The sequence below is a fragment of the Diceros bicornis genome (genome assembly GCF_020826845.1).
Source record: "Diceros bicornis minor isolate mBicDic1 chromosome 21 unlocalized genomic scaffold, mDicBic1.mat.cur SUPER_21_unloc_1, whole genome shotgun sequence".
Taxonomy (NCBI): domain Eukaryota; kingdom Metazoa; phylum Chordata; class Mammalia; order Perissodactyla; family Rhinocerotidae; genus Diceros; species Diceros bicornis.
In genome coordinates, this window is record NW_026690885.1 from 2033384 (window position 1) to 2055885 (window position 22502).

The following is a 22502-nucleotide window of genomic DNA, read 5'->3' on the forward strand; positions in this document are numbered from 1 at the left end:
ATATAAAATGCAAATGTATATACATTTATATGTATACATATACATATGTATATATCCTGGCCTTTCCCTTCTTTTAAAAAGGAATCATTCCATACACTTTTGTACCTTGATGTTTTTCTCCTTATATTTATTGGGGATAATTATCTCTATAACTACCTAGAGATCTTATCACTTTTCAATGGCTGCATGATTCTTCACTAGGTGAATATCCCATAGTTTATTCAACCAGTTCCTATTGATGGTCATTTGTGTTGTTTCTACTCCTTTGCTGTTATAAATAATGTCACAGTGAATAGTCTTAGAGGAATATTTTAGTATTTCTGTATCTTTGAGATGGATTCCTAGTAGTGGGAATGATGGAGAAAGGATAAATATTTTTGCAGTTTTGCTTGATTATGGTAAATTTTCTTCTGTAGGAGTTGTACCCCAGCAGTGTATGAAAGTGCCTTTCCAGACAGACTTTCCAACAAAGGATTTTTATTGATCTGAAAGATAAGAAATAGTATCAGTATTTACCATCTACATCTCTGTTCTGTGACTAAGATCATTGATGATTCTACCAAGAGTGTTGTCCTTGAAATGGAAGTGGTGGAAACCAGAATGTCCTGTGTTGGGGACATGAGGAAATGAGACAGAGAATGCAAACACTTTGGCAGTGATGAGGGAGAGAGACTGGGAAGTAACTGGAAAGAAAACTATGCTCTTAGGATAGGTTTATTTCCCCAATACAAATACTGCACAGGGTTGAAATGGTGGGAGGAAGAGTCCAGGAGAGTGGGAGAGCTGGAAGGGGAAGGGTAGATAAGAGATCATCGATAGCCTTCAGATCCTAAAAAGGCAGGCGGGATGGAGCAAAGCACAGAGCTGCAGAGCACGGCCTTACAGAGAAGGGGAGACGGCTCCTGGTTTGTAACAGGAGAGGGAGGAAACCGTGGTGCAGGTTGTGATTTTGGTGACAAGACAGGAAAATGGACTCCTTAGGATGATTGCTTTGAGAAGTAAGAGGCAAGACCATCTGCTGAAAGTCAGAGTGTATTCATCGATACCTATTGCTGCATAGCAAATTATCCCAAACCTTAGTGACTTAAAACAACAATAACCATGTGTCATCTCACAGTTTTTGTGGTTCTGGAATTCAGGAGCAGCTTAGCTGGAAGGTTCTGTCTCAGGGACTTTCATGAGTTCACATCAAGATATCAGCTGGGGCTGCAGTCACCTGAAGGATTGACTTCCAAGGTGGTTCACTCACATGCTGGCACGGTGGTGCTGGCTGTTGGAGGCCTCAGTTCCTCTCCACGTAGGTCTCCCCACCAGGATGCTTGAGTGTCTTTGCAACATGGCAGTTGGCTTCCCTTAGAGCCAGCAGTCCAAGAGAACAAGGCGGAAGCTACAGTGCTTTCTAAGACCTAGCCTGAGAAGTCACCTCCACAATATTCTGTTGGTCACACAGGTCAGCCCTAATTCAATGTGAGTGTGACAACCAGGAGGCTCGAATCATTGAGGGCTATTTATGAAGCTGGTTACCATAGGGGAAAAGGTGACCATGTGAGAGATTTAGAGACATTAGAGAAGGTATGATGAGTAGGAAGCTTCAGAGACTTGTGGGATTGTCCTACAGGGTCAAGAGCTCTTTGCGTGGTGGAGACCATGTTTTTCTGGAGGTGGCAACGTGACATCTCTTGTGCAGGCTGGCCTGCCCAGATGTTGCCACGGAGCAGGCAGATTATTGGAATCATGCTTGGTTGGAGTTCTGCTGTACCAGAGTGAAGATAGGGGGTAGGGATAAGGAAATATGTTGAAATGAGACACAGTGAAATACAAGTTGGGTAAGTATGAAGTGAAGAGAGAAGGTAGTAGATGGACAACAATAAAGTAGGAGAGTGGGTAGACTGGAGCCATGTGTGGTAGAACACATGTCCTGAAAGGAGGAAATGAGTGAGCAGGGTAGATGTTTGGGAGTTTGGGTTCAGAGAGAGAAGTTTCTGAACTATTGTTCTAGATGGTAGAGCAGTGTTAGGTGATGACAAAGCCTGGGGTGGTGACCATGGAAATGTGTGGCCAAGATGGATGGGGACAAACTCCTAATACTGTGAGAGTCATCCTCATGGACGCTGACGTCATCCAAGTGAGGTGGGACTGGAGGTTGAAATAACAATGGGACTCAGGTGCCAAAGTCTCCGTGAACAGGGGTTGTAGCTGGGACTGTGATTGTGACAACCACGCGGATGGGAAGAATGTGCCCTGAGACTCAGGGAAGCCAAAGACTTAAAATGGGGGGAGCAGTAATGTATTGGTCATACCACTGGGGGCAGAAGACAAGTTTTGCCATCACATGGCCCTGAGTTCATCACCTGCTAAGCAAAATAAAGGCCCAGTATCAAATATATTATGTTTGAAGGAGGACATGACGGATGGGCTAAGACAGATTCGTCCTCAGTAACCTAGAGAGGGAGAGAGGCTGTGAATACTTTGTATTTTCCCATTTATTCCAGGGCCCTGTCCTGAGTGCTCTGTGGGGATAAGAGGAGGAGCATCCTGGTTCTCCACTGCCCTGTTGTTCACGAACATTTACTGAATCACAGGATGGCGGCCATGGTTCTGTCCCCGACTTGTGGTAAGTTCTTGGGTCCTTACAGGCCTCAGAGTCCAGGCGCTAAAGGCCCCTGCACCACAGGGGAGGGGGCTGAGCAGGGGAGGTGGGAGTGGAGCCCCAGGATCCATGAGGTCACTGATATCTGATTATGTGGTTCTTGGGATTTGGGACTTCAGTGGTTTGAGTGTCTGTGGAGATGTCACCTGTGCGGTGACTGTGTGGGATCTCATGAATTTTACCTCTAATTCCTTCTATAAACTTGATGAAGTAACAATGATGTCCCTCCGAACCTCAATTTCTTTATCTGTGAAATGGGAATAATCTGTGAACAGAGGGCATCCCTGGATTATTGTGACTCCTTCCTTCTTCTCCAGCTCAGTCTCCCCTGTACCCAGCCTCTCCTCGGAGAAGATGCACAGAGGAGGAAGGTCTTGTTCATGGCTTCCTGGCAAGCTGGTTACTGGTAAGTCAGATACTCCTTTCTCCAGATAATTATTCTTTTGACCAGAAATTGGACTTATCTTTTGTGGCCTGGAGCCTCACAGGCAAACCAGGTCCTAAGGCATCCCAGGATCTCCGAGCATCTGATGGAGGGTGAGGGGCTGCCCAGAAAATGTCAGCCTATGTCAACATTTTTTACATTTTCAAAGCTTCCTCCAGGGTCACCGTCTATATTGTGTTCTGCTGAGACTTTTAAAGGAAAGACATGACCGTGTCCTGTACTCAAGTAATTTATGACGGCTACTAGTGAGTATTTCTCTGTTTTCTTCAGTGTCCCAGCCTGTCAACCTTGGAGATTGAGAGAAATAAGATTACAGAGCCCACAGTCTTACTGGAAAAAGACAACTGTGTATGTGGTGGACATGCATCTAACCTTGGGAGTGGCTGGAAGTAAGTAGACTGGAGATGAGCATTGAGGGCTGAGCCTGGAAGCAAAGGAGAGCAGAGCTCAGCACCTGCCCAGACATCGTGTGTTTTGGGTTCCTCTTCCCTAGTTCTGTCATCCTCGGCCCTTTTCCTGTCAACATTGGTGAGGGTGGTCCTTGGCTAAGCCATGACGTTTGTGATGGTTTAAGACTTGGTGACCTTCGAGGATGTGGCTGTGGAGTTCACCCTGGAAGAGTGGGTATTGCTGGATGCTTCTCAGAGAACACTGTACAGGGATGTGATGCTGGAAAACTGCAGGAACCTCGCATCTCTTGGTAAGCCTGACATCATTCCTGCATTTATTTATTGACTCAGGTAACAAGGCTTTTTTTAATTCATGTAACATTCACAAAACAGAAAGACTGACCATTTTAACTATTTTAAATATACAGTTCAGTGGCTTTTAATAATGTCACAGTCTTGCGCAACCATCACCACTCTGTAATTCCAGAACCCTTTTATCACACCCATGATCATTAAGTAGTTACTCCCCAGTCCTGCCTACCCCCAGCCACTGGCTACCACTAATTTACTTTCTGTCTCTGTGGATTTACCTATTCTAGACATTGTATATAAATGAATCATACAATATATGGGCTTTGGTGTCTGGCTTCTTTTGTTCAGCATAATGTTTTTAAGATTCATCCATGTTGTAGTGTGTATCAGGCTTCGTTCCTTTTTATGGCTGAATGTATTCCATTGTGCATATATACCACTTGTTGTGTATCCACTCATCTGTTGATGGACATTTTAGCTATTGTGAATAGTGCTGCTACGAACATTCGTGTACAAATTTTTCCTTGAACAGTTGTTTTCAGTTCTTTCAGGTATAAACTTAGGAATGGAATTACTGGGTCATATAGTCATTCTATGTTTTAACTTTTTGAGGAAGCTCTAAACTGTTTGGCAGAGTACCTGTTGTCTTGACATGAGTACAGCCATGATTGGCCGCTCCGTTGACCTACAGCCACCAGCACAAACAGAAATACAAAGCTGCTTTCTGTGTGGTGGGAACTGGCCCTTCTCCCACAGAGAGAGTCGCAAGTTGTAACATTTCAAGGCTCTTGGAGCGTCGTAGCACAGGATGGACTGGCCATCTGTGCCGGGCTGGGACGATAACCAAAGAGAACAATACACGTACACAACTACTGGGCTGGGATGTTAGCCAGGGGGCTCAGTGCACGTAAGCCACTGATAACCATTTTGTGCATGGGAACACTAAATGCTTGCTCTGCAAACTCTGTAATTGCTTACTCTGAAAATTACTGATGGTATAAAAACTACTGGAGACTGAGACCCGGAGAGAGTTCCACCTGTGGAAGAGACACCTTGCCCAGGACGTGTGATCCTTGCGCAGCCGCGTCGATTGACAGGGCTCTCCTGGCAGTGGGGCGTGGATGTTGTGAGTAACTGATTTGATGTGAAGTAATTGATTTGATATGAAGCAATTGATTTGATGTGTTCTCTTTTCGGTCAACCTGGTGTTTCTCTTTCGGGTTGATTTGTGTCATTTCTCTTCAGCCGATGTGGGTGTTTTCCCTTTCCAGTCGGGCTGATGTTTTTTTTCCCTCTTAATATTTGACCTATTTGATCTGTTTGCAGACTGTCGCCTTTACTATCCTCTATATAATAAAATATACCTTCAGTCCATTTGTTTGGAGTGGAAAGTGTCTTTTACGTCTCCGATCGAATCCCCGAACCTCTCATAACACCTGTGCACCATTTACATTCCCTCCCACAATATGAGAGGGTTCCAATTTCTCCTCATTCTTAACCACACTTGTTTATTTTCCTTTTTTTTTTAATTAAAGCCATCCTTATAGATGTGAAGTGGTATATATCTCAATGTGGCTTTTATTTGCATTTCCCTAAAGAATAATGAGATAAGAATCATCTTCTCTTATGCTTGTTGGCCATTTCTATATCTTCTTTAGTAAAATGTGTATTCAAGTCTTTTGCCCATTTTAGGGGGAACAGGGTTGTCTGTCTTTTTGTTGTTGAGTTGTAAGAGTTCTTTATATCTTCTGGATGCTAGACATTTATCAAATATATGATTTGCAAATATTTCCTCTCATTCTATGCATTTCCTTTTCACTTTCTTGAAGGAGACTTTTGCTGCATATAGAATTTGTGGGTGATAGTTTGTTTTCTTTCAGAACTTTGTTTACTTATTTTTTTGTGTGTGAGGAAGACCAGCCCTCAGCTAACATCTGCTAATCCTCCTCCTTTTTGCTGAGGAAGACTGGCCCTGGGCTAACATGCGTGCCCATCTTCCTCTACTTTATATGGGACGTTGCCACAGCATGGCTTGACAAGCGGTGTGTCGGTGCGCGCCCGGGATCCGAACTTGCGAACCCTGGGCAACCAAAATGGAGCACGCGCACTTAACTGCTACACCACTGGGCAAGCCCCAATAATTTCTATCTTTTTGATGCTCTCTATTTGGTAAGAGTTCCATTTCCTTTAGTTCTTTGTACATGGTTTCCTTTATCTCTTCGAGCATACTTAAAATAGTTGATTTGAAGTCTTTGTCTGGAAAGTCCCTTCTTTGGGGACAATTTCTGTTAATTTCCTTTTCCTGTAATGGGCCAAGCACTTTTGTTTCTTTGCATGACTCATTTTTTTTGTTGTTGAAAACTGGACATCTGGCAATTCTGTAAATCAGATTTCCCCCTATCCCTAAGTTTTGTTGTTGTTGCTTGTTGTAGTTGGTGTTGTTTGTTTGGTGACATTTCTGAACTAATTTTGCAATGTCTGTATTAGTCATGTGTGGCCACTGAAGTCTCTGTTTTGTTAGTTTAATGGCCAGCTAGTGATTTGTCAGAGATTTCCTTAAATACCTAGAACCCAAAAACGCAGAGTCTTTGCAAATGGTCTCTGTGTATATTTTGGAGCAGGCTTTCAAAACTCAATCAGGCGATTGACAACTCTGTCTTAGCCTTCACTTCCTGCTTGTGCAGAGCAGGAAGGTCAATCAAAGGTGAGGGCTTAGTGCCTTCTCAGGTCTTTTCGGAGCATGCACCCAGCCCTGGGTATGTGCGTGGTCTTACGTATACCTAGGAATATGTGGGAGCTTTTCGAAGCCTTTTTTGTCCAAAACATCTTATTCCCTGCTTTCCTCTTAGACTTTTTTCTTAGTCTTTTGTTTGGTTCAATGGTTTTTCCTTGCCCCAGGCAGCAGTGGCTAATACATTTAAATGTGTTTGGCACATGCCCCGGCCCTCCACCCTTCATAGCCACCTCAGCACCGAGAGAGTTTGGAGTTAGACAAAATAAAAGCAAGCCCTTTGAGGCAGTCATTCAGGGAGCCACCAGACAGGTCAAAACAAGCAACCACAGCTCTTTGAGAAGAAAATCCGTTCTGCTCCCTCCAGTAGTAGGAACACAGGCTGCTGTCTTCAAGGTGACTGCCATGGTGGGGAACAGGTGATGGGCCAGGGTCAGTTCAAGTGTCACAGAGCTCTCTTACCAAATTCACTTCTTTGTTTTGATTAAGCATTGTTCTGGTTGCTGTAAACTTCTTATAACTCTCCAGTGTTCCAATCAAGTTGATTCTGACAGTTTTTACCAGTTTATTTGCTGGTGTTTTGTATAGTGTTGGACTTTGAGAGTTACCTACTCCACCACTGTCACTGACATCACTTCTTACAAGTCTTTCTTAAGCACCTTTATGTTCCTGGGTCTGTGCTAGGAATTAGGAATATGGTGGTGAATGAGGTCTGTGCTGGGAATTAGGAATTACGGAATTAGGTCCCTACCATCCTGGAGCTTGTGGTCTAATGCCTTCCCTATCAACTGAAGATCTACTCCTTGGCCTGACTTCAAGTTCTCCATGGATAAAAGCTTTGGGGCTTTTAAGTCTGTATTTGAAACTGGGCATGAACTTCTGGGACCAGTTATCCCCCGTCATCCTGGATATTGACTGAGGATGCTTACATTTTTTTTTCTTGGTGAAAGATAGTTTTACTATATTTGTTAGAATTTAAGGATAATTGTACTGCTGCTCCTAAAGTCACACTTGCTCATCTATAGAAGTGTGGGCCTCAGTTCCATGGTGAGGCTTCTTGTTCCATGCAGAGTCCCCTACATCATATGTCTTTTCTCCATGTATAGGGAATCAAGTTGATAAACCTAGTCTGCTCTCCGAATTGGAGCAAGAAGATAAAGTGAGGACAGAGGAAAGAGGAATTCTCCCAGGCACCTGGCCGGGTGAGCACTAGGTATATATGAGTCTTTGTCAGGAACCTCTCTGGCCTGTGGCTTGACAGTTTGGAGTATTACATTAGGAAATGTCCATCAGACACATTTGTAAAATGCCCTTTTTTTCCGACAAGAAGGCCAAAAACGTTTAGTATGAGCCTCCTCGTGGACCTCCTTTGCTTTTTCTTTAACTTTCTGTTCATTATCTCATACTTTACTTTGGCCTCAGAGGGGGGAAAAAGATCTCTCTCTTCCTTCTTAAATTTAAGTCTCATATGAGCTCTTTGTCTAGTTCCTTCTCACTTTACATTCCTGACAATTCCTTCTTTCCATCAGCATCAATTTCAATATTTCTAGAGTCTTCTTTAATACAAACCTAAAATTTTCACACTCGTGTCCCTTTCATTGCAAACCTCCTGAAAATCTCTAACCCCTTCGGGTCTACCTTCACTAACACGTGCATTTTACCTTTTCTTTCCTTTATCAACTTAAATTTCTTTTCAATTTGTTTCGGATTTGGAGACTCTTACTTAAAGTCCAAGGGTTAACTTCTAAGCAGCATGTTTTCAGAGAAGAACAATCTAAAGGTTTAAAAATGGTAAGATTTCTGATTTTCCACAGTAGGAAAATACCATAAATTAGAAAAGCCACAAAGTTACCAAGGGATTCATTTTCCCAAGAAAAAGTTGTCCCTCTGGAGAGATACCCTGAAACTCTTGTGAATTTGGAGAGAAGCATAAGTTATCTCCAAAATGTTTTCTTCCCTGAGTGTTCACAAAAGTAAATGTTTCCATAAATGTGACTCAGATATTGAGTGTTTCAAACATAAATTTGTCTTAAACTTATCAGAAGATGGTCTGTGAATCTGATAAGGACTTATGGCAAAGCATCCATCTTTTTTAACTTCTGAGAACTCAAACCAGCAGAAATCATATACAGGCACTCAAAGTGGCAAAAACACCAATTATAATGATGTTATACATAGCAGAATTCCTGGAAGAAAAATTCCTATGATAGCATTGAATATTAAAAATATTATAAATTATAGTTAGCATTCATTTCTTAATCAACAGGAGAGAAGTCATCTTGGAGTGAAACTCAACGAGTGTAATCAGTGTTTTAAAGTCTTCAGCACAAAATCTAATCTTATTCAGCACAAGAGAATTCATACTGGAGAAAAACCCTATGATTGCAATCAATGTGGCAAATCCTTCAGCAGCAGTTCTTACCTCACTGTTCATAAGAGAATACATAATGGGGAGAAACCCTATGAATGCAGTGACTGTGCGAAAGCCTTCAGTAATCCCTCATCCCTTAGACTGCATGTGAGAATTCACACTGGAGAAAAGCCTTATGAATGTAACCAGTGTTTTCACGTCTTCCGCACTAGATGTATCCTCAAAAGGCACAGGAGAGTTCATACTGGGGAGAATCGTTACGAATGTAATCACTGTGGAAAGGCTTCAGCATGAGCTCCTCCCTTACTGTCCACAATAGAATGCATACAGGGGAGAAACCTTATGAATGTCATGATTGTTGTAGAGCCTTTAGGAAGAGCTCACATCTGACACAGCATGTGAGAACTCATACTGGAGAAAAACTGTGAGTCTAATGAGTGTGGGAAATCCTTCACCAGTAGTTTTTCTCTTACTGTGCACAAGAGAATACATTACAGAGAGAAACCCTATGAGTGCAGTGACTGTGGGAAAGCTTTAAATAATCTCTCATCTGTTAAGAAACATGTGAGAACTCACACTGGAGAAAAACCCTATGAATGCAATCATTTTGGGAAATCTTGCACCACTAACTCTTACCTTTCTGTGCATAAGAGAATTCATAATAGGTAGATATGAATATAGTAACTGTGGGAAAGCATTCATTGATCTGCCATCTCTGGGGCATCTTCGGGACTCACATTGGATGTATAAATTATTTGTTGTGTAATAAATTATCCCTAAAATTTAGCGGTTCAAAACAACAAGCATTTATTATCTCACAATTTCTGTAGGTCAAGAGTTAAGGAATGGATTAGCTATGTAGTTCTAGCTCAGGATCTCTCATGAGAAGCAAGATGTCAACCAGAAATGCAGTCATCTAAAGTCTTTGGGACTGAAGGGTCCACTTCCAAGATAGCTTACTCACATCCCTGGCAAATTAGTGCCAGTTGTTGGCAGGGGTCCTTCAGTTTCTCCTTATGTAGGTCTCTCCATGGTGCTGAGTATCATCACAATATGGCAGCAGGTACCCTCCAAAGGAAGTGATCCAAAGGAGCCCATGCAGAAGCCGTAAGTCTTTTATGACCTAGCCTCAGAAGGCCATATTCTCTCTTCATCTGGATTGTGTTGGTCACCCAGACTGATCCTGCCACAGAGTGGGAGGGAACTACACAGGATATGAATACCAGGAGACAGAGATCACTGGGAATCCTCTTGGAGTCTGGCCTTCAGTGAAGAAAAGCCTTCAGCACACCCTCATCCTTCTAATCTGATCAATATGGAGTAGCATTCAATAACCCACACGTTAACTCACTCTGGAGAGAAGCCTTCTAAGTGCACTGTATGTGGTAAAACCTTCAACACAAACTCTGACCCTACTGTGTGCCAGAAGATGACCTACTGGGGAGAAACCTAAAGAATGCAATGGCTATAGGAAAGCCTTTGGTGATAGCCCTAGGGAGTCACCTCACAATTTACACTAAGGGAAAACTCTATGAATATCATCAAAATGGAAAACCCTTCAGAGGACCCTCATCCCTTAAGACACACATGAGAAACACACTGCAGAGGAACACCCTGTATATAAGGAATGTGGAATGGCAAACACTGGTACTCTCCCCTCTAGTCTACACTGCTCTGTGCAGGTTGATGGACTATATCAAAGAGCTCATTTGCCTTAGGCTTCTGTTTGGGTTGGTCAGTGGGGAGCCCAGTTAGGAGATCAGAGGGTTGGAGGAGAGTGACTCCATGCCATGACTATATCCCTGCAGGAGAACTGGGGTCCGGGTGTTACCCTTGAGCTCTTCTCAGCCCCTGTGGTGCAGCTGTCTCCCGTTTCCCCACTATGACCCCAGACTCACTCCCTCCCCTCCCCTTTTCTTCCTTGCTCTTCCAGTGACTGAATATGCAGTATCCCTCTTTGGTTTCCCTACACCCTAGTCCTGTTAACATGAATCATTCTGGCCTAGTGACACATCAGTGCACGGAGAGCATAATGAAAAGTCTGTACCATTTCCTACAGGGGCCCCAAATAATCAGGATTCATCACATCACTGACCTCACCTTCCACCACTCTCCTATTTGCTCCATCCACTGTAGCCATACTGGTCTTGCTGCAGCTCCCTCACCCCAGCACAGTTCACTGTCAGGGTCTCTGTACTGCCTAGACTGATATCCCCCAATGTAGCCACATGGCTCACTCACAGTTCACTTAGGTCTCTGCTCAAGTGTGCCCTGAACAGAGAGACTTTCATTCTCACTCCAGATAAATGAGCAAGTCTCCAATTCCCACATTTCTTATCATTACTGGGAGATATTCGTCTCAATAGCACGTATCACTTCTCTGTCTCCTACCTTTGAAGTGGTGCAGACTGTATCTCTCTGTATTTACCATATCCACCTGATACTACAAATATTTAAGGCTAAGGTCTCTTTCTTGATTACAAGCTTCAGAGAAGAATCTCAAATTTTAGTATTTGATGGTATCTACCACACAGTACTTGCTCAATCATCTAAATTAAATAACTATCTGAGGACACAGAACTCTAGTTCTGAAAGCAGCAACAAGAGAGATGTGAAATAGCTAACAGAAGGTTTTCATTAAGAAAAGAGCCCCCTACTGTTTTTGTGCCTTATGCCTCAGCTCTGAGAGATACTGTAGACATTAGATCCCAAAAGCCAGTAGCGCGTAATTACCCAGAACTTTTCACCTCTGTGTATTTTAATCCCAAAGATAACTTAGATCTCACTTAATCTATCCACACCAAGGAAACTTTGGAACGCAGTTTAACATTTACTTAAAGCTGACTTTTGACTAAGCAGTCACCTCATATCACAGGGACAGATAATATACTCTTAATTATGAAAAGCAATTTTCTCAGTCATTCATACATAAGAACTTGATTCTGGTACAAGAGATTCCTAGAGTGCCTCCTTAAAATCTGTGGTTCTGACCAGTCCATTCACATGGACTGTATTACACTCCCAGGGGTATCCCTCAATACAGGTAGCATTTATTCAGCTATGCTTCCTTTTTTCTCCTTCCTCCACCTGGGACTAAACCACACAAAAACTTCAGCAGAACACTGAATAAACCTCAGGGTAAAGAACTGCAAAGCTAGGATGTCCACCACATTCTCTTTATTAGGGAACTTGCACATCTTTGTTGGGGACTACGACCTCTGTAAAAAACCTTCCTCTCCATCATGCCTCTGGATACCATTTGTTCTTCCTTCTTTCCGAACTACATCATTTCTCATCATTATCAAGAGGACAAAACTTAAAGAGCTCTGTGAAAACCTGCCATACAGCCCACTACTTTAGTCCAATAATTTGCCCAATTCTATTTTCTTTCACCTCACTTGCATACCTACATGCCCCATGAATTTGAATATACTCACTTCCTTGACTGTCTATTTAAACCTGGCTATTCCATTATCACCTCTAGGTCATAATATCTTTCTCCAAGTTAATTTATAATTTTAAAACATGGCAAGATACTGAATGACTCCAGGTGAATAGCTTCATATATATGCATATGAATTTCATATGCATACAAATCTCCTGGGAATATTGTTAAAATGAAAATTTTGATTCCATAAATCTGGGACACACAGGGGAACTTTTAGATGAAGGAATCATTCTGACAGTACTGTGGCGGAGAATAAATGATTCTATGCATTTGTCAAAGCCCACAAAACTGTGTAGCACGGAGTGTATGTAATACGTGCAAGTTTAAAAAAAATCAACCCATGTGACTGAGTATCCCAGGATGGAATGCAAACTGTGACAAATGAATCTAACATTATTATAAATTTATGATATCACCATACTGAAGGGGGTTGGGGGGCAGAAGCTAACTTGAGTAACTTTGGAAAACGGGTGTTTTGACTAGAAACTGTAAGGCTAAATATAACAGGAACTGTACACTGTATGTAAACACTGTATTCTAGTTGGTAAATTTGTTTCTTCTGTGAGAATAGCCTAGAAATTCTGCAACTGCTTTACCCATATGCTGAGGGTGAAGAGTATGGATGGTAGGTAGAGGATGGTGGGAACCAGGTTTCTCTGTTGGAGATAGAAATTATAAAAGAGCAAGAAAGGAAGGTTAGGATGAATCCTGTAGTTCAGGATTATAGCTGGAGACATCAGTACAAACTCAAGTTTACCTTAATATGTATACAGATGGACAGATACAGAAAGAACTATAGATATGCCGACATACGTGGTTTACTATACATACATATGTTACTAGCTCTGTCTGCTTTGTCTGCTGAGAGGGCCTAGAAGTCGTGACACCTGAGTAGCAATGAGCATACCCCGCACCCAAATCTGCTTTCTAATACCCTTTTCTCCAATAAAAGGGACCAGAGCTCTTTGGAGAAATGAGTGACTCGAGGGCAAAAGAATGGGAATGTGTCAAAAGGACACAGAAGCCAACTCGAAAGAAAGCTCACAATGGGCAAGGCTAGAACAATTTGAGCAACAAAATAAATTCATTGGATTATAGCCCAAAGTATAAAATACATATACATAAGTCCATGCTTATATAAATGAATGAGTGACTAAACGGGGGAGCAGTGACTTCTCTACAGAAGAACTCCATTATAATATATGTAGACACTCCCTCCCAGCAGGAGATGAACTTAATTCCCACTCCCTCCACCCCCTTGAGAGTGAGCCAGACACAGTCACTTGCTTCCAAAGAATACAGCACGGAAAGGGAAAAACAAACAGAAACTTTACCGTGGAGAAACCTGGCAAATACTACCTTGGCCAAGTGATGGACGTTAGCATCAACAGTAATGTCACGTGGATATTATGCTCCCCATACGATGTGACTGGAAGAACACTTCATCTCTGTGATATTCGTGCTAAAAACTGATAACCCTAGTTTATCCTAACAAAAATATCAGACTAATCCAAACTGGGGGACATTCTACAGGACACCTAGCCAGTACTTCTGATGACTGTTAAGGAAATCAAACAAAGGCTAAGAAACTCTCACAGAACAGAGGACACTGGAGAGAGCTGACAATTAAACATAACATGGTACCCTGGGTTGAATCCTGGAATAGAAAGAGGGCATTAATGGAAAAGTCAATGAAATCCAAGTGAAGTTTGAAATTTATTTTTTTTTTTGGTGAGAAAGATTAGCCCTGAGCTAACATCTGCTGCCAATCCTCCTCTTTTTGCTGAGGAAGACTGGCCCTGGGCTAACATCTGTGCCCATCTTCCTCCATTTTCTGTGGGACACTTGCCACAGCACGGCTTGATAAGTGGTGCATACGTCTGCGCCCAGGATCCGAACCTGCGAACCCTGGGCCGCGGAAGGAGAGCACGTGAACTTAACCACTACACCACCAGGCTGGCCCCAATAGCTTTTTTTTTTATTATTTTTTTTAATGGTTATAAATCTGGTTTCTCCTTCTAGAGAATGGGACTCATAATACTGTGAACATCACAGGAGTTTTGTGAGGATGAACTGTGATAAATTCACATAATGCACCATGTACTGTGCACCATGCCTGGCTCAGTCAGAGTTAAGAGCTCAATGATTATTGGTCGCATTATTGTTTCTAGAGCAATGAAATGTATCCAGCCTCTTGATGGCAGGGCCTATGACACCGTTCTTTGGGAGTTCCCAGAAAATAAAAACGATGTATAACAACATCAGTAACAAAAAAAGCGGCAAGGTGCTGAATGAACCGCTTCATATATATGCGTATGAATTTAATATGAAGACGAATTACTGGAGAATCTTGTTAAAATGAAGATTCTAATTCAGAAGGTCTGGGGTAGGGGCCAAGGTTTTACATTTTGAACAAGCTCCCAAGTGACGCCAATGCTGCTGGTCCAAGGACGGAAATTGGGGCTGCAACTTTTCTATTTCTGCATGTTTTTAAATTTTCCTTAAAAAAATACAAAAAAGTTTTCTCCATCTATTCTTTATCTCTTCACCACAAAAAATACTCTTATTTTTAAACCCAACTATATCATATGTAACCCACCAGTCGTCAAGATCTTAAATAAGCAACTATTTCAACAGTACAGCCTTCCCCGCTTATACGCAGTTTTGCCTTCCACAGTTTCAGTTACCTGCAGTCAACTGTGGTCTGAAAATATTAAATAGAAAATTCCCAACTTCGTAAGTTTTAAATTTCGTGCTGTTCTGAGTAGCATGATGAAATCTCGCTCCATCCCACCTGGGACGTGAATCATCCCTTTGTCCAGTGTATCCACGCTGCATAAGCTACCTGCCCATTAGTCACTTAGTAGCTATCTCAGTTATCAGATTGACTATCGCAGTATCACAGTGCTTGTGTTCTAACAACCATGGACATCATCTGCTTATGACATCCAACCATCAACACCATCATGGCTCAATGATCCTCCTCATGTATTGTCAGAAGGTCAATATTAACCTAGCGCTACATCACAATGCGTAGATCATTCACCTCACTTCATCTCAACATGTAGGCATTGTATCATCTCACATCCTCACAAGAGGAAGGGTGAGTACAGTACAATAAGGTATCTTGAGAGAGAGAGACCACATTCACAGAACTATTTTTACAGCATATGGTTATAACTGTTCTATTTTATTATTGTTGTTGTTAATCTCTTACTGTGCCTAATTTATAAATTAGACTTTATCACAGGTATGAATGCATAGGAAAGAATATAGTATACACAGGGTTCTGTATTATCCGCAGTTTCAGGCATCCACTTGGGGTCTTGTAACACATTCCCCGTGGATGAGGGGAGGCTACTGTACAAAAAAGGGGTAACTACACATGAATGTTTGCCCCCACATGATCTCATACCTATGTAGATAAAAGTAATGTCTTGCAAAGTCAAGTCATATACAATTCTCTTAGCCTTATCAGTTAAAAAAGCCTAAATACTTTACAGTAACCTAGGTTAACCACAATCCTAGGAAATTATGTGAAAATTTTAATTAGGTAAATTCTGCTTGGAAACAGAGTATCCTATTACTAAGGCTCCTGCTTAACGATTTATTGAGTTTTCAAAGGATAAGAAGCGATCTTAGATGATCTTAGATTTAGTAGCATATACAGGATATTTGAGAGAAAAAAGAGGAAAAGATGAAGAAAGCACATGCTGAACTGAGAAATAGGGAATAACAAAAAATGAGATGTAAAAGAGTCATACTTCCCTGCAATTAATGACATCACAGAAAATTTTAAAAACCAGTTTCCTTAACTCAATGATTTCTAGCCATTCTGGCTTTGTGATTTCACACTTTCCCATCCTCCTTAAAATGTTTCTTAACACAAACTTTGGAAATTTAAAAAATGACATTTTTTTTAAAACTCTGAGATAACTGCAAAACAAGCTCAGCAAACACCATTTTAACTGGTATTGACTTTAAAAATTGTTCAAATTTATTTAGTGAAAGAAACTAACTGATTTTGATGGCAAGAAATCTTTCTGGTATGTGTATACATAAACACAATGTTTCCAAACACAGTATACCATAGTAGAATTCAACAGGACACTAACAGACCCATGGTGCAAACCGTGCCCTGTGTTCAAATTCACTCTGAACTGGTTTTCCTTAAATGTCACAGGTCATTGAGGCTCCAGGGCTTCTCAAAGCCTCTAAACAGCCTTTAAACTCTGAATTTCTACAAAGGAGGTTTCCATTCAGCACATTTCCCGTGACCACATTCCCTATTCACTGCCTACCCACAACACTTTACAAGCTGAGATCCAGAGATTCTTCAACCATAAAACGATAATTACAATATTTTCTATAAGCCAAGGAAATTGAAGGGTTACAGGTCCACAAAGCTCCATTGCCAGCTAGAGACTAATTCTAAATGGCTGAGACCATTACAGCACATCACTAACCACCTGCCTCACCCTGTAAGAATTTTTCAAGAGCATAATAGAGAGACTGATTAAAGTGATTCAAATAAATTCTCAAATTTACATGGACAAACATATTATTAAAAATTTATTTAATCTACAGGCCAGCAGAGAAATTCTTCTGAGCATTAAGCATGTATCAATCATCCAAAAATGAGCAAAATATGATAATATATTTCTGGTCTTTACCCATAAATCTAGTCCTGGAGTAAATCATCATTCAAGATAATTTTAAAATAAAAAATATCTACCCAGGATTTGAGAAATTTGGTTGCAAATAACAACACATCCACACAGTGAGGCATTGATGCTCTGAAATCTTCCAATAGTATCTTCAGAAAGCTTAACTTCAGTTACATAAGAAACTTTGTGCTGAGCTGAAACTGATGTACAGGTGCATCCTGACCCAGATTTCTTAGTAAATAAGTTTCAAAACTGTCCGTTATAGCACAGCCCAAGACACATTTTCCTATGTATTCTTCTTCCCTTCAGTCAATGGTTATAGAGAGCTTTCTACATGGAAAGAATCAAAAAACCATTTTTTTAGTAGAAAGCTAATTATACCAACCAAAAATGCTAAATGACTTCTTAAGTCTATTTCATTTCATAAACTTCATTTTCATAAAGGAAAAAAGAAACGCTAAAGCAAAAATAAATTTAAAAATTCTAGCCAATAAAAATCAAATTTTACTTTAAAAACTATTTACAGTATATATTAATTTTAAAAGGAGAGCATATTTCTCCTCTCATCACTCTATTAACATTCATAGTTACTGAAACTTTTGTTGTTTGCAAGAAAATCCCTATGTCTATAAAGTTCACCTCCTCACTCTTTTAACTAACTAGGCACAATCTCCCTTCTCTGTACTGCCTTGTTATAAAAGCTTTGGGGAGGAGGTCTCAGGGTTAGTAACAATGACAGTAGAGCAAAGGAAAAGGATAGCATAACAGCAGTAAGGAAGAAAATGAAAGCAAAATAGAAGCAGGTCTTCCTCCCCCTGATAAACAAACACCAAGGCAGTTGAAAGAATTAGATAACTCGACAATCATACTTCTCAGAAGCACATACCTTGTATGGTAGAAATGGTGACTCAGAATAATTACAGAATATGCTTTGCAATTATTTTAAATGAGTATGCATTATAAAAGACTCCTGTAAGTAAATCTGCTTTCACAGGGTTTAACTTTTTTCAACTATACCATCTAATTTGACTTACTACTCACCTTTGCTTTAGATATGGCAGTAAAATATATAAAAGATTACTCGAACAGGTAAGCGGTCAGAATATAACAGCACGCGATCTCTCCGCATACTCAACAAGAGGATTTACTCTCAAGAGGCTTACTTCCTATTTTCCAGGTAGCTTTGTTCCTGTGTCTCCTCTAGGTATTTCTACCTATCAACCATTTCATTGCTCACTAATGAATAAGACAATGCGGGACAACGTGACTCTCCTATTCACTTACTATAGTCAATATACCTGTAGAGATCTGAATCAAAACTGAGATTCAAAAGTCTTCTAATTTACCTCTCAACTCTGGTGATTCATAAAGTTTTAGATAACAGAGTTTGACTAGAATCACCAGAAACTCTGTTACCTAAAATTTTATTACACATTGTAAAAGTGATAGGATGAAACTTCAAAATCATTTAGTTCAACTCTTAATTACTTTACAGTTGAGAAATCATTCAGAGAACTAGTTAGATGGTGTCAACTCAGGTTTTGTAACTCCAGATCAACACTTGTTCTGCTAAATCATGCTGCTTTCCGTAACTACTCCTTCTTCTCTATGATGTTCTTGTTATCCAAACAGTGCACCTGTGAAAGCTGATAAACTCATGTATTCCTAGAATGAATAGAAAATCCCAAGTCTCAGGTCAAATACATATACCACTGCTTCATTTTCTACCCCAACATTTTTTCTGAAACCCTCCTAACTGCCAAAACTTTCCTGTTTCTTGTCCATCACATTTCTCTATCACTATAATTAATGTTTTAGTTATCTAGTACCCTATGTTACATAAAACATAATGCTAATCATAATAAGCAAATATTGAGTGCTCATTATATCAGGAACTATATTAAGACCTTTAGATGTAGCATGTCGCTTAATCCTCAACTTCAAATAAGATAAATAATACCATAATCCCCATTTCAAAACTGCAAAAATCAAAGCCTCAGAAGTTAATTTTTTCTTTTTCGCTCTCCCTTTTTTTTTTTTGCTGAGGAAGATTGGCCCTGAGCTAAGATGTGTTGCCAATCTTCCTCTTTTGGCTTGAGGAAGATTCACCCTGAGCTAACATCTGTGCCAGTCTTCCTCTATTTTGTATGTGCGTTGCCGCCACAGCATGGCCACCAATGAGTGATGTAGGTCGGTGCCCAGGAACTGAACCCGGGCCACTGAAGCAGACCACACCAAACTTAACCACTAGGCCATGGGGCTGGCCCCAGAGGTTAAATAATTTGTCCTCATTCACAGAGCTAACCAGAAGTAGAACCGGGATAAGTAACCAGGCAGTCTCACTCCAATGTCCATATTCCTGATCTCTACATATGATAAGTATAAATAACTACATGGACTTTATTATTAATATGCAGATAACTCAAAATTTGGAGGCTACAGAAGAATTTAAAGAGTCTTTGTATTTGAAGAGGATTCTTTCACATTAAAATAGCTTAATATGGCTTATTCCCATAAACTATATCTTCCTTAAAAAGACATGGCCCAAGTAAGAACTCTTAACTCACTCATATATAATTAAAACTCAAATTAAAGAAAATAGGAGGAAAAAAGAGTTGCAACAATACTTTAACAAATATCCAGATCAGCATTGTCCAAAAGAACTTTTTGTAGTGATAGTAATGTTTTCTATCTGCACCGTCCATCATGGTAGCCACTAGCCACATGGGACTATTCAGCATTTGAAATGTGTCTAATGTGATTGAGTAACTGAATTTTGAATATTGTGTAATTTTAATTAATTTACATTTAAACAGCCACATGTGGCTAGTGGCTACTATATTGGACAGCACAGGTAGAAGATAAAATGCCAGAAAAAGATGAGGAAAGAAATTCTTATTGCCTTTATTTAGAGAGTGCACTAACAGTCAAATCAATTTAAATCTCTTTTCCTACTTGTTCTAGCTTCAGTTATTAACCCAAACAATATATACCTCCAAGGAGATTTAAGTAATCCAAACTTCTATACTTAAATTCTTCTTTGTGTAATTCAAAGGAAAAAAATAATTAAAACCTGTATTATCAACAAAGCTCCTTATATTAGAAACTTTTTACTGTTTGGATACCTAAGAGGCAGAATTTGAACCTGAAAACTGCCATCTACTAAGAAAACTAAAAAGAGTCACACAAGTTTTCCATTCTCTTCATAATAAATACTTGATGATAAAGTGCTTACCTTGATTCTCCACTACTGTTTCTAACACTTTCTTCATCACTGTGTCCATTCATTGTAAATATCAAGAAGTTTTAAAATAAAATATAAATCTTCCCAGTTTAAAAGATGAATATAAATACTGACTCCTCCTTGAACACCAAAAATTCACAGACGAATTTCCTTCAACATTCACAGGTTTCCTGGGACCCTTTTTGATTCACCTAAAGAAAACATATTAAGAAAATAAGAAAACTTCCTGTAGAGAAAAAGATAAGTCTATTTAGAACTTATACAAATCTACCTAGGCCAATCAGAAATACCTAGGCTTCCATTAACTACATTCCTGACTACTTACTAGAATTTATAGCACACCAGTGCTTATTTTTGACAGAAGAAATCAGAATATCTGCTGAGTGATAAAACTTTTAGACTAACTGCAGCTGTGTAGCGATACATATACACATATTATGGATAACTAGCTAACTAAAGAAAAACGGTAATATATAACATATACATACCTTCCAAGAATAGAAAACGGAGTCTTATTAGATACTTTGTCAAACCAAGTAAGGGGGGAAAAGGTTACCTTTAATCAAACACGAATTCATATCACCAAGAACTTCATACACTTGAATGAGGCAAAGTTTTGAAAATGCTCACATAAGAACAGAAGAATAAAAGGGTATCATAGAATCTTCGCAAAAACTGTACAGGTCAAAATAAATGTGTACTTTCACAGGTTAAGCCGACAGTGGAATAATAAAATTTAAATAATATTTATCCAGTTTGGACTTGCCGAGATTCCATTAAAAAAAAAAAAAAGGTAATGGAATATACACTATGACTTTTTAAGTAACGGGTTTGGGGCAGAAATCACGGACCAAGACACAGCATTCCCACCTTTCAAGATTTCAGCACAACACTGGAGAGTCACCTACAAGCCATCCACGAATAAACAAAGGAGATCTCTGGCAGGGGAGGGAGAGGAAGAAGCGGGGGAAGGAGACGTCAGATCCTTCCCCAGCCAGAAAGGACCTAGATAGCCGACTGAGAGCAGAGCTGTCCTCCGACCTCAGCAAAGAGAATTCAGTCCTACGATGATCTCCATTCCACAAAAAAAGAGGAGGAAAACAGGCCGTTGCCAACTTAATCATAGCAAACTCTACATCTAGATCGAGATTTTAATTCTCCAGAGACTAAGGTCCAGTAGACTCTTTGCAAGAACTGGTTATCCAAAAAGTAACTCTTCCACGCAACATTTACTCCTCATGTTAAAGATTAATTCCAACCCGTCAAAGAGCTTTACTGTTCAACAAGTCTTAAAAATCTAGGGACTCGAACAAACCGCCTCTTTCCCGAAAGTCTCTCTGCGTTGAGAAAGTTCACTCCTCTTTTCCTTCTTTCCTTTCCACCTTCCTTTCGCTCCTCAAAACGGCTTTCTCTGGACATTCTAACTTCCTTTTCCCCCTCATCTGCCTTCCCCGAGTCAGTCCTCTTTCTGAGGCCCTGCTCACAGCCCTGAGTTCTGCAGCTCCAGGCGCACGCAGCTCTCTCCAGCCTTTCCCGCGTCTCAACAATGAAGTCAAACCTCCCCAACCCTCCTCCCCTGTGCCCGGTCCTCGAACAGCTGCTCTGCTCCTGCTGAGTTTCCCAAGCGGGGCTCGAAAGGAGGCTGGAAGCCTTCCTCCTCCCTCCTCCGTCCATCGCAGCTTCGCTCCAGTCAGTCTCCCGGCCGGACGCACACTCCCACCCCCGTCCCTCCCAGGGCCCCCCTCCCGGTCCCCGAGTCTCTCTTCCCGCCTCACACTTCCCGCCGCCCCGCTCCGCGCCCTCCCGGGCTCGCCTGGGCCGCCGCCCCTCCCCCTCGCCGCCGCCCCCCACGTGCCGGGAGGCCGGGTCGCGGCGGGGGCGACGCGCCGGCCAAGCGCTCGCCGCTCGTGCTCCGCGGCTCTGCCCTCGCGGCCCCGCCGTGCCCACGCCGAGGAGGCCCGGGCTCCGCCGCCCGCCGGCGCTAGGACGCGCTCCGCGGAGCCCCCTGCGCGCCACTCACGCGGCCGCCCGCGCGCCCAGCCCGGCCGCTGCCGCCGCCGCCGCCGCCGCCGCCGCCGCCGCCGCCGCCGCCCTCGCAGAGCCGCCCCGGCCTTCGCCCGGCGCCCCCGCCCCCGCCTGGCCGGCTCCCGGCCTCCCCGCCACATCCTGACCCGCCCGCCGCCCCCTTTCTTACCGGCGGCCGTGCAGGCTTCGCGGGGGCGGAGGGAGCCCACTCAGGTCTCCG

The 22502-nt window shown here is 41.6% G+C and overlaps 1 long non-coding RNA gene across 1 annotated transcript; it reads right to left on the reverse strand.

The window, feature by feature from the left end:
• Positions 1-234: 234 nt before the first annotated feature.
• LOC131401875 (uncharacterized) lies at positions 235-22466 on the reverse strand. The gene is made up of 3 exons (XR_009218070.1): positions 22452-22466; positions 20249-20448; positions 235-485 (listed from the first exon to the last, which is right to left on the reverse strand). It is a non-coding gene; the product is annotated as an uncharacterized LOC131401875 (long non-coding RNA).
• Between the last annotated feature and the right edge of the window lie 36 nt (positions 22467-22502).